The following is a 14,579-nucleotide window of genomic DNA, read 5'->3' as shown; positions in this document are numbered from 1 at the left end:
TGAGCCAAGAATAAGGGGGAAAGACGTGTCGCGTACTCTTTGCATTATTTGACAGTAAACTATTTTCATCCATTCTATGATCTGCTTCTCACAACTGAAGGCACCGTGGCTGATGTTACCTGACTTGCTGGCCAACCATAAGCGTTACCTGGTAGGTAACCACCCACTCACTTCACTCCCTTACGGGAATCGAACCTCGGACGTCAGCGCTATAGGCGAAGCCCCTAAAATTGCGCCACGGCGTGTGGTTCGTTTATTTGACAGCATGTAGATCGGGGTAATTACATTCACGGCATTCGTAGTCTGATTCACAATCTGATTGTATGGGTGGTTACCTACCAGGTAACGCTTATGGTTAGCCAGCAATTCAGCTTGAAGTGATCAATCGAGTGAAGGCAGCTTCACAAAAAAACAGATCCTTAACAAACTGTTATTGGTATATTTTGCCTCAATTTTAAAAGGTTTTCTTTTCTTCTTAATAAAAATTTAAAAGCAGTACTTCGCCGGTGCGAAGCGCTGGGATTTGAGCGACTGACGCATACAGACATATTCATGAGTGCAGGTACTTCAGAAAGAAAGCACCGTGTAAACCTAAACTTTAAATTAAGTTCATAGACCTACAAAAGGTTGCCATTGATTTGAGGCAAGATTACTTTTCTCATGTACAACTATACGTTGCATTCTTAACAGTAAGCTTGCACAGCTTGGTCATATTACAACATGAGTGCTGAACTGACAACGTCGTATACAAACAGAACTATAACAATTGTAATAAACAAACAAAAAAAAAAAGCGAAGAACCCTTGGATTTAATAAAAAGGCTCCTTCCTTGGCGAAGCAAGGAAAAAGGAAGACCTTATATGGCGTTCGTTTATAAAACAGCAGAAAAGCTGTGTTAAGGCTGCTTCACAAAAAAAGAGATCTTTAACAAATTGCTATTGGGATATTTTCCCTCAATTTAAAAAGCTTTTCTTCTTAATAAAAATTTAAATGCAGTACTTCGCGGGGATTTAGATATAGATAGATATATCTATATCTATATATACATAAATATATATATATATATATATATATATAGATGTACATAGAGATATAGATATATATAGATATACATATATAGATATAGATATATATATATATGTATGTATGTCTATATATATATATATGTAAGCTTATAAGTACTGCCTTACTTCTCTTTAAGAAAGGAAGATGTAATGATACTTGATTTAAACGATTCCATGTCTTGGTGGGTTTGCGTAGTTTATTGTCAATATCTTTACACCTGTTTTTAAGACTTATTGACTGAAACGGGCTTTCACAAAAAAAGTTAGGGCTTTGCTACAGGATACACCCTCCACAAGTTAAGCAAGTAAAAATAAAAGATAAAAGTGTATATTTCTGTTTTATTTAAACCTTTTAAGTTTGTATGCATAGCCCCATTTGGCTATTTTAGTTTTTTTTCTTTCTTCAGTAATATTAAATCTCCTTAAAGAAAAAGAACATATGCATTTTACTTTTTTTGTATCTCTTTAGTAATATTTTAGTGTAAAAGGATAACCAGTATTTAAACCTTTTATGTTACTTTATAAAGATATTTTACACAATGTTGAAAAATTAATAAGAAAGCTACATATTTTGGCAGCTGCTGCTTTAATTTTCAATGAAATGAAAAAAGCTCTCCATGAGAAAACCTCAATGAAGAAGAAACAGTTTGCACTATCTAAAAAGGAGAAACCCTCATTTATAAAGGTTTGCTGCAGATGACTTGACTGAAAATAAATTAGTACTTCCTATGTGTATAATACATATTTATCTATTTTACTTATGCCTTTATTCCAGCAACTTGCAACATCTGAGGTACAATTTGTTACATTAGTTTTGTTTTTTGCAGCACAGGCAGGTGAAGTGACTTCCTCAGGGTCACACAGTGGTGTCAGTACCAAGATTTGAACTGACAAGCTCCGGGTTTGCTGAAATATTACTGAAGAAAGGAAAAAAAAACGAAAACGGGCAAATAGGGCTATGCAAACAAATGTCCAACCATCCATTATCCAATCCGCAATATCCTAAATACAGGAGTCAATAAGTAGATATGTATATATACAGTATATATATATATATATATATATATATATATATATATATATATATATATATATATATGTGACTATGTATGTATGTATATATGTATGTCTATATTTATATGCATATATATATATATATATGTACATATGTAAATTTGTATATGTATATATATATGTATATGTGGATGTGTATATGTATATACAGTAATCCCTCCTCCATCGCGGGGGTTGCGTTCCAGAGCCACCCGCGAAATAAGAAAATCCGCGAAGTAGAAACCATATGTTTATATGGTTATTTTTATATTGTCATGCTTGGGTCACAGATTTGCGCAGAAACACAGAAGGTTGTAGAGAGACAGGAACGTTATTCAAACACTGCAAACAAACATTTGTCTCTTTTTCAAAAGTTTAAACTGTGCTCCATGACAAGACAGAGATGACAGTTCCGTCTCACAATTAAAAGAATGCAAACATATTTTCCTCTTCAAAGGAGTGCCCGTCAGGAGCAGAGTCTGTCAGAAAGAGAGAGTAAAGCAAATAAATCAATAGGGCTGTTTGCTTTTAAGTATGCGAAGCACCACGGCACAAAGCTGTTGAAGGCGGCAGCTCACACCCCCTCCGTCAGGAGCAGAGAAATAGAGAGAGAGAGAGAGAGAGAGAGAGAGAGAGAGAGAGAGAGCGCCAGAGTAAAACAAAGTCAAAAATCAATACGTGCCCTTTGAGCTTTTAAGTATGCGAAGCACCGTGCAGCATGTCCTTCAGGAAGCAGCTGCACACAGAAGGTAGAAACGTCCCTATCGTCTAGGTGTGCGAACAGCCCCCCTGCTCACACCCCCCTACGTCAGCGCAAGAGAGAGAGAGAGAGAGAGAGAGAAAGTAAGTTGGGTAGCTTCTCAGCCATCTGCCAATAGCGTCCCTTGTATGAAATCAACTGGGCAAACCAACTGAGGAAGCATGTACCAGAAATTAAAAGACCCACTGTCCGCAGAAACCCGCGAAGCAGCAAAAAATCCGCGATATATATTTAAATATGCTTACATATAAAATCCGCGATGGAGTGAAGCCGCGAAAGGCGAAGCGCGATATAGCGAGGGATTACTGTATATGTATATGTAGATATGTGTATATGTAGATATGTATATATATGTATATATGTTTATGTATATATATATGTTTACATAACCTCTTTAACACACTACTTCTCCGCTGCGAAGCGCGGGTATTTTGCTAGTATTAACAATAAGAGCAGCTCACTACTTATAACGGTAAATCTGCGAGGCAGCCAGGATGGAATCTGCAGCCTTTTGATTACTAGTCAGCAGTTGTTACTGCTGCACCACGGAAGCTGTTGTATTATACTTGTACCTTTTGTGAAAGTGTTTATTTGATAATTAGGCTTCAGCATTTACACATTATACAGTTTTTGTCTACAGTTTGTCATTTATTGCTAAAGCATGAAAACGTTTCTGTTTTAACCATGTGTTTACATAGATTGTTGTAGAAACAGAACACACATGAAATGCATGTTTTCCAAATAACAATCTATTATTTCCCTATACAACTCTAGGTACCTGCCTCCCAGATAATCAAGGCTTGAACTGGGAGAACTTTGTGCCTGTTCTGCGGCAGAGTGTGTGTTGGGGTGGTTTGGTTATAGATGGTATAGCAGGCTGCTTGCTGTTTGTCTTGATCAGCACATTTACAAGACAAAAGACACTGACGGTGAGGTGCTAATGGATTTAAGGTGGGCCGGAATTATTAGCTTTTTCATAGGCTTTGGTAATTCTAGTCTTAAACAAATTCACAATTTGTTTTCATTGGCATTCCCAATCCAGCTCTAATGGGTGTGCAAGAATACACTCTTTTGAACTTAACTATGTTGTCAGAAATACTCAAAACAAAACCCACAAATGTAAAAGAAAAGTGCAGTGCTATAATCAAACCTATATTGCAGAAACCTACAACGCAAAAAATGTTAAAATATAGAATAAATTGCAAAGTGAAAATACTTTAAAAAATAGTGTTATACAGTAAATGAGTAGACCAATAAAACAATATTAGAAATTAAACCTCAACAAAACAGAAAAAATCTGGAAAAAAAATCATCATTTATCTCTTCATTAAACATCAGAAAAAGATGTTTGTACAGGCTACGACTGATACAGCTCAGTCGTGAATTGTGAGTGGTCTAAGGACACGTAAATTTGATTGTTATAAATATCCTATATAAGTATGCTAAGTTCTTACTATTTTACAAACAAATAATTTAGCGTGTTACTTATATTAAATCACATTTCAAAATTTGATATGTTTGAAACATAACCTGAATTTGGTTCTCTATTAGATATTTCAATCTGATATATCTTTGATATTAACTTTTAATTTCCCAATGAGTACTCCATGCTTTTCTATACTTATTCTTAATTCTCTTTACTGTTGATTGATAAGTGAAAGAGTACTTCTTATACTCTATTACATACAGTACATAATAAAGCATGTAATATCCATGCCAGTATAAAATGAGGTACAATGTCAACTTCTCTTTAAAATGTGGCATTGTTTAAGTTAAATGAAGGGAACTTTTGGCAATTTAAACGTCATCTTCCTTTCCTTCGCTTATTTTATGCAACACTTGCACAGTAACTTGACAAAATGTTACTTACCTTGATTTTATCTGAACAGTTTAAAAAGAAACTAAAACAAAAAGTAAACATTGACAAAGAACTAATTTCAATTTCCACAGAAACACAGGGCTTTGCAGTTCATTCATATAACAAAATAATATGTTATTGGCATTACTTACACACTTATTTTAATAGGCTCACATTATAGTTTCTGATCCAATTTAGTTTGGATTACAACAAGTCTAAAGTTTAAAGTCGACAGTCAAGTTAACTGGCATGTCTTTTGATTTGAGGAAGAAATCAATGAAAGTGTGTGTGCTAGGCAATTGACTGGCACTCAGTCCAGGGTGGGGTCCTATCCTTTACTCAGTGTGGCTAAGAAAGAGTCTGCCCCAAACTCCAGCTACTACACACGAAAGTCCACAAACTGTAAGAGCAATTAGCCATATGTGAAATGATGTGTATATGTAGTTTATATAGTTACTATTTATTTGAAAACTAGCAAAATACCCGCGCTTCGCAGCGGAGAAGTAGTGTGTTAAAGAGGTTATGTAAACATATATATATACATAAACATATATACATATATATACATATCTACATATACACATATCTACATATACATATACAGTAATCCCTCGCTATATCGCGCTTCGCCTTTCGCGGCTTCACTCCATCGCGGATTTTATATGTAAGCATATTTAAATATATATCGCGGATTTTTTGCTGGTTCACGGATTTCTGCGGACAATGGGTCTTTTAATTTCTGGTACATGCTTCCTCAGTTGGTTTGCCCAGTTGATTTCATATAAGGGACGCTATTGGCAGATGGCTGAGAAGCTACCCAACTTACTTTTCTCTCTCTCTCTCTTGCGCTGACTTTCTCTGATCCTGACGTAGGGGGATTGAGCAGGGGGGCTGTTCGCACACCTAGACTATACGGACACTCGTCTAAAAATGCTGAAAGATTATCTTCACGTTGCTACCTTCTGTGCAGCTGCTTCCTGAAGCGACATGCTGCACGGTGCTTCGCATACTTAAAAGCTCGAAGGGCACGTATTGATTTTTGATTGAAAAACAAACTCTGTCTCTCTATCTCTCTCTCTCTCTCTCTTTCTCTGCTCCTGACGGAGGGGGTGTGAGCTGCTGCCTTCAACAGCTTTGTGCCGCGGTGCTTCGCATACTTAAGCCAAACAGCCCTATTGATTTGTTTGCTTTTCTCTGTCTTTATGACAGTCTCTGCTCCTGATGCGCACTCCTTTGAAGAGGAAGATATGTTTGCATTCTTTTAATTGTGAGACGGAACTGTCATCTCTGTCTTGTCATGGAGCACAGTCTAAACTTTTGAAAAAGAGACAAATGTTTTTTTGCAGTGTTTGAATAACGTTCCTGTCTCTCTACAACCTCCTGTGTTTCTGCGCAAATCTGTGACCCAAGCATGACAATATAAAAATAACTATATAAACATATGGTTTCTACTTAGCGGATTTTCTTATTTCGCGGGTGGCTCTGGAACGCAACCCCCGCGATGGAGGAGGGATTACTGTATATACATATACACATCCACATATACATATATATATACATATACAAATTTACATATGTACATATATATATATATATACATATAAATATAGACATACATATATACATACATACATATTCACATATATATATATATATATATATATATATATATATATATATATATATATATATACTGTATATATACATATCTACTTATTGGCTCCTGTATTTAGGATATTGCGGATTGGATAATGGATGGTTGGACATTTGTATGCATAGCCCTATTTGCCCGTTTTCATTTTTTTTCCTTTCTTCAGTAATATTTCAGCAAACCCGGAGCTTGTCAGTTCAAATCTTGGTACTGACACCACTGTGTGACCCTGAGGAAGTCACTTCACCTGCCTGTGCTGCAAAAAACAAAACTAATGTAACAAATTGTACCTCAGATGTTGCAAGTTGCTGGAATAAAGGCATAAGTAAAATAGATAAATATGTATTATACACATAGGAAGTATTAATTTATTTTCAGTCAAGTCATCTGCAGCAAACCTTTATAAATGAGGGTTTCTCCTTTTTAGATAGTGCAAACTGTTTCTTCTTTATTGAGGTTTTCTCATGGAGAGCTTTTTTCATTTCATTGAAAATTAAAGCAGCAGCTGCCAAAATATGTAGCTTTCTTATTAATTTTTCAACATTGTGTAAAATATCTTTATAAAGTAACATAAAAGGTTTAAATACTGGTTATCCTTTTACACTAAAATATTACTAAAGAGATACAAAAAAAGTAAAATGCATATGTTCTTTTTCTTTAAGGAGATTTAATATTACTGAAGAAAGAAAAAAAACTAAAATAGCCAAATGGGGCTATGCATACAAACTTAAAAGGTTTAAATAAAACAGAAATATACACTTTTATTTTTACTTGCTTAACTTGTGGAGGGTGTATCCTGTAGCAAAGCCCTAACTTTTTTTGTGAAAGCCCGTTTCAGTCAATAAGTCTTAAAAACAGGTGTAAAGATATTGACAATAAACTACGCAAACCCACCAAGACATGGAATCGTTTAAATCAAGTATCATTACATCTTCCTTTCTTAAAGAGAAGTAAGGCAGTACTTATAAGCTTACATATATATATATATATATAGACATACATACATATATATATATATCTATATCTATATATGTATATCTATATATATCTATATCTCTATATACATCTATATATATATACATCTATATATATATATATATATATATATATATATATATATATATATATATATATATATATATTATGTATATATAGATATAGATATATCTATCTATATCTAAATCCCCGCGAAGTACTGCGTTTAAATTTTTATTAAGAAGAAAAGCTTTTTAAATTGAGGGAAAATATCCCAATAGCAATTTGTTAAAAATCTCTTTTTTTGTGAAGCAGCCTTAACACAGCTTTTCCGCTGTTTTATAAACGAACGCCATATAAGGTCTTCCTTTTTCCTTACTTCGCCAAGGAAGGAGCCTTTTTATTAAATCCAAGGGTTCTTCGCTTTTTTTTTTTGTTTGTTTATTACAATTGTTATAGTTCTGTTTGTATACGACGTTGTCAGTTCAGCACTCATGTTGTAATATGACCAAGCTGTGCAAGCTTACTGTTAAGAATGCAACGTATAGTTGTACATGAGAAAAGCAATCTTGCCTCAAATCAATGGCAACCTTTTGTAGGTCTATGAACTTAATTTAAAGTTTAGGTTTACACGGTGCTTTCTTTCTGAAGTACCTGCACTCATGAATATGTCTGTATGCGTCAGTCGCTCAAATCCCAGCGCTTCGCACCGCCGAAGTACTGCTTTTAAATTTTTATTAAGAAGAAAAGAAAACCTTTTAAAATTGAGGCAAAATATACCAATAACAGTTTGTTAAGGATCTGTTTTTTTGTGAAGCTGCCTTCACTTGATTGATCACTTCAAGCTGACTTGCTGGCTAACCATAAGCGTTACCTGGTAGGTAACCACCCATACAATCAGATTGTGAATCAGACTACGAATGCCGTGAATGTAATTACCCCGATCTACATGCTGTCAAATAAACGAACCACACGCCGTGGCGCAATTTTAGGGGCTTCGCCTCTAGCGCTGACGTCCGAGATTCGATTCCCGTAAGGGAGTGAAGTGAGTGGGTGGTTACCTACCAGGTAACGCTTATGGTTGGCCAGCAAGTCAGGTAACATCAGCCACGGTGCCTTCAGTTGTGAGAAGCAGATCATAGAATGGATGAAAATAGTTTACTGTCAAATAATGCAAAGAGTACGCGACACGTCTTTCCCCCTTATTCTTGGCTCATCAGGCGTACACACTCACTGCACTCGCTTACGGTAATCGAACCTCGGACGTCAGCGCTAGAGGGGCTTCGCAGCGGTAAAGTATTGCTTTTAAATTTTAATTAAGAAGAAAAGAAAACCTTTTTAAATTAAGTCTTAAAAAGAGGTGTAAAGATATTGACAATAAGCTACGCAAACCCACCAAGACATGCAATCGTTTAAATCAAGGTGCGAGTCGAAAAACACCATCCCATAATATTAGTTAACGATTAACACATTTTTATATGTATTGTAAGCATACAATACAACTGATAATATGTTGCGCTTATTTATCTGGTGTACTGACATTTTTGCGCGTTTAACGGCTGAAATCTAACGTGGTTTGTGCCCTTCAGAATGAAAAGAGTTTGCATTTACCTTTTTAATAAAAGGCAAGCTTTTAAGCCTGAGAAATCACCCCGTAAATGCACACATTTAATTGCACATGTGTTAATATGTATGCTTACACAGTATTAAAAGACACTCAACAATTACACAGTATTAAAAGACAGTCAACAATTAACGTCATTTACCTTCGTTCCCACGTTTGACTTGTGCTGTAAATCTCTTCCTCGTTTTCAGTTCACGTGATTACGTAGGAGGCGTAATACGTGACGATGCAATACGTGACTCCGCCTCCTCCATTAGAGTATATGGACAAAAAACATGTTCCAGTTATGACCATTACGCGTAGAATTTCGAAATGAAACCTGCCTAACTTTTGTAAGTAAGCTGTAAGGAATGAGCCTGCCAAATTTCAGCCTTCTACCTACACGGGAAGTTGGAGAATTAGTGATGAGTGAGTCAGTCAAACAGGTTCCAGTTATGACCATTACGCGTAGAATTTCGAAATGAAACCTGCCTAACTTTTGTAAGTAAGCTGTAAGGAATGAGCCTACCAAATTTCAGCCTTCTACCTACACGGGAAGTTGGAGAATTAGTGATGAGTCAGTCAGTCAGTCAGTGAGTCAGTGAGGGCTTTGCCTTTTATTAGTATAGATAAGGATGAGGGAGATTATTAAATTAAAGAGAAATCAGAAAAACTGTCCCAAAAAAGGGGTTTTTAATAAGAAAGTGAAGGTTTTGAAAACAGTGAGAAATCGCACACACAAAACAGAATGTCAAAATATTAACCATGCATGCAGTTTGAAATTATTACTTGCTATTAACAATCACATATCTAACTTTAAGTAACACTATAATCTTATAATTCATTTTCAGCTGTTTGCATTTTATTGATTTTGTTATTTTCAATTTTAATTATAGTAAATACCTGTATAATTTCAATTTACGGGTAAAAGTCAATATAGTTTTCATGTTGTTCACTATTATATTTTGCAAAAAAAGCTCCTTTTTAGTACATATTTACTTTTCATTATATTTATTTGCAAATACATAATAGTTAAGAAAATAAAACCAACATCTCATGCTAGAATCAAACTCCAATTTCAGAACACCAGACAGCCATTTAAACCACTATGTTATCTAGTAGCTGTGATGCTAAGCTATTCATTTAGAAGTACGAACTGAGGAAGTCAAATGCATGGTGGGATTTTCAAAGAAAGTGTATTACATGCATACAAAATTTAGATTCTTATAGATATGAAATTGCCAATCTACAGAAAAGAATATTTCCTGTCAAGTGTTTCTAAAAGGTAAGCATTTTTACACTGAAATAACAAGCAGAAGTATTCAGAGAAAGTGTAAAAAACATAAGTTTTTAAAAGTATGTATATAAACTCAAAACTGTTGCCACAATAACATTGCAAGTGATCTAGTAGCTTTAAAATCCTCTATTAAATGTGTACAGTGAGAATTTAAATGATGCAATCTTATGACTAACAAATCATGCATCATAAGCAACACTTGTTGATATTGATCATTTTATCTAGCCAAATACATAATGCAGTAGCTCTTATAAAAAATACTGTGGGCAAAGGTCATACCGCACATTTTTCATGACAGCATCTCTCTCTTTCTCTCTCTCTCTCTCTCTCTATATATATATATATTGTCAGAAACTCGACTCATTGAAAGGTTTGGGGCAGCCATCCATATAATTGATTTCCTAGCTGCAAAGTTGAGCAAATAAATACAGCACTGCTGTGCACAAAACCGAGTCCAAAACAGAACTGAGGGAATAGGGAAAAGGTGCAGGCTTTTAAAGGGGAAGACATCATAGGGGTTGGGCTCATGAAGGTCTTCAGCCATTGGTTCGAGCCCGGACGTGACATCACAGGGGCCGGAGCCGGCAAGGTCTCCTTCCATAGGCTCGGTCCCAGAAGTGATGTCAAGAGAGCCAGGTGGAATCTCCCATGAATGGTCTACAGAAAAGGGAGAAAAAGAGTCAGTGCACTCTGCCACATCCTGGTATGCCTCGGAACTGCCCTTACTCAAGCCCTTTAGCTGCCTCCCATGCGCACGTGTGTGACAATATATATATATATATATATATATATATATATATATATATATATATATATATATACATGTAAAACAGCTTTCCGTGAAATGGAAGAATAGTCAAATTAAAATATTACATTCTGATTGTAGAAGTAAGCAAAATATGTATTATTTGTGTATTTTAATATTACTAGAATACAACAGACATTATACCTTAATGTACAGAAGTTCAACACTGTATAATAATATAAAATGATCCAGATAACATTTTTCTTGACATTAATTTATTTTCTTCTATGCACAAAACAGCATACCGTAAATGTAAATAAAAATTGTAGAGATATATTTAATTTGTGGATGTAGCATCAAAATAAATGTCTGTAACTACTGTTAGGTCTTGCAGTAGACTTACCAGAAAGAGACTGAGTGAATTAGGAATCTGTATTAACAAGAAACCCATATTCTAACACATAAAACAATCATTGTGAAATGGTGGGTGCCTCAGGATTCTTCACAGTAAGCTTGGCAAGGCAAAAAATCTGATAAAGAACAGCCTTTTAGAACAGTTCTTCCACCCAGCATGATTTCAAAAAAATACAATTAATGAATAAGATTATATTGAAATTCTAAAGAGCTCTGAGAGAAAAGTAAAAAGAGATGTCCAGTAAACTGTGAGTGTTGAGCAAACACAAACATTTGATGAAGGGGACACTGGTATCTGTGACCTTTTGATGGTGGGATTTAGACTTGGAATACATAAAGTTTGCTGGAGCTTTAAGTGGCAATGACAGAAGAGATGCTTCTCCTCACATTACTAATTTAGGAAAGAAAGGTGAAAAAAAGATAGACTTCCTATATTTAGAAACAAAGTTTGACAAAATAGAAAAATAAGAATCAATCTGACAGAACCTTTGTAATATTTGAAGGTGCTCCCTCATCAATTTTGGAAATGATGGAAGTTAAAATTGCTAATGGAGAGCAGCAGCTTGCGGTATATTGTGTGAGGAAAAACAACATTTTTGGGAGTTTATTAAAAAGGTTTATCTATTAAAAAGGTTTATCTATTAAAAAGAACCTTGAAATGATTTATTTTTGGGAAAGGTCTATTGTTTATGTTCAGCAAGCTGTCAGGCTTTTTTAGTTGAGGGAAGGTCTTTGAATGAAATAAAAATCTTGGTATAGAATAAGAAATATTTCATTTTAAGAGGCAAGCTGTGAATGAAATTTTTGCTATTTATTATTAAAACAGAATGATGTGTTTGTGCTGGAGCAATTAGTTGAAAAAGAATTTTTGTGTTTAGTGGCAGAAAACAAAGTAAAAGGGTTTGATTGGGTTTAGAAAAAATATTGATTTGTTATGATTCAGACACACAGTTAAAAGCAGCCCAAAATATTAATCATTCTTTTCTAACTTTGGATCATAAATGTTATTTTTTTTAAATGGGAGGGGTCATGTATCTAAGCAGTAGATAGAATTCATATCAAAAGGAAAGCCAGGAATTCAGAACCATATAGGTCTTCTGAATTATTGAAGAAAATTAACCTCTTAATCAGGGTCTTCCCACAGTTGGAAACAAAATCAAATTAGTATAAAGACAGCAACTAAATTTCAGAGTCACAAGTAAATGTGGTTGATAACCAGGGTTTTTATCAAATATAAGGTTGCTGCCACACAATAAATTTTGCAACCTGTTTAACAACCTGCAGTGGCCATGACAAAATAAACAGAAAGATTGCAACAGGACAGCTGTTGCTCAGATGAGGAAGGCCAGCATACAAAAAATGTCATAGCCATTGATTATTTGAGACAGGTGCATTGAAAAAGAAATTGCACCATATCTACCAAAAAAACAGAATTGCTCTTGTGGCAACAAAACACCAAATAAAACAAAATTTCAAATATAAAAACAGGGAATAAACAGCTTTAAAAATAGTGAAAACTAAACAGAAACACACACAGCAACCTTGTAGCATTTGGTGATAAGCAAACAATGCATTTTTGAGGAATAAAGGTGGAATTTTGTGTGAAGTGCAGTATGTGTAGAACATGGTGAACAATGCTCTTAAATAACCATCAGGGCCAAGCTTCTAAGATTCCGAAGCCAACTTAGTAAAATTACAAGGGAACAAATCTCAAGATTTCTAAAAAGAAAAAAATAAACAAAAAGACCTCAAGGTCATAAGAGCGACTATTTCATCCTGGCAAAAGAGGTTCCAGTGACATAGAAGCATCATGTTTGGTTCCTAGTTCACAACAGAACAGCTCCTATTGGCCTGTCGCATTTTAAATATTAACTGGAGTGGAATAGGCGGGACTTCAGACAAGACAACGATTCCTTATGATTTTCTTCCTCTGTTCCAAGGGAGAAAAGGGAAGGCAGCTAAATCCCGTGCTGCACCTTTCTCCTTCCTCAGTAATTCTTATATACACATTGTATATAAATATATATAAATGTTTAAATATCTATATATACAAGCTGTTTTTGAAAGTATTTATTTAACAAGATGTAAGAAAAAATGCATATGTTTTGAACATTGTGACCATATGACTTGATGACTGGCAATTTAAATATGCAATACAAGTAACCTGAGATTTTTTAATGGACTGTTTAATATTATTTGATGTTGTTTAGTATTAAACCCTCACAGGCCCCCATTGAAGCCCATCATATTATAAACTTTGTGATCTCCATTCTCTATTAAAATATGACATTAAAAAAATTTTCTTGACCATTACTAAAATCAACATGGAGTAAATGACAAATTAAAAAAATATATATTCTTGGGTGAACTAGTCCTTCATAAAATTCTGAGGTTATGGAAAATGTTATCAGAATCATTACATTGTCATTCCTAAGACCTGGGACAATGTGTTACCAATTATAGGCTAGGAGATGTCTTTCTCCAAAGAAAGGTAGATCATTATGGGGTACCATCTTGATTTTAATTGCTTTTGCTCTTTCTTTCTCTTTGGTCAATGCCTCTGTGCTGGGTAATCTTTTCCTAGCAGGGCAATCCATCCCAACTATTTAAATTTATATTACTTTCTGCCTTAATAGCTACTAAACATGCTTAACTACATTTTCAGGTAATAACTAGGCTTAACCATTTTTGTTCAGTTTGATTTGTTTTTCTGTGTGGTGTATCCTAGAATGCCCTAAACTTTCAACCAGGCAGTTTAATAAAAAAAAGAAATCCAAAATGATACAATTTTCTGTATATTATTAACACTAGAATCCCAGAAGCCTACTTTAAAACTCATTGTAAGAGCCAATCTTAAGAAGTTAAAAGCTTTAAGTTAAACTCATATTAGTGTTTGCATAATTTGAAAAGATAAAATTTCTATCATAGTTATAGACAATGGTATAGTCGTTTCCCCCTATAAGTTAGTAAAGATAGAACTTTCTCGCTATAACTGAGAAACTGTGATAATTGAGTCAGTTGTTGTTTAGAACAGGTCCCAGTACATAGGGACTTGCATAGGGAGTCTCTGAGAGATTATGCTAACTTCCTCTCAATCTGCATGAACACTATGAATTTCTTTAAGAAATGAATGGATGAGGTATGCTTATGAGCTTCAAG

Source organism: Erpetoichthys calabaricus, chromosome 3 (genome assembly GCF_900747795.2).
Source record: "Erpetoichthys calabaricus chromosome 3, fErpCal1.3, whole genome shotgun sequence".
Lineage (NCBI taxonomy): Eukaryota > Metazoa > Chordata > Cladistia > Polypteriformes > Polypteridae > Erpetoichthys > Erpetoichthys calabaricus.
The sequence above is the reverse complement of the archived record's forward strand: the minus strand, read 5'-3'. Positions refer to the sequence as shown.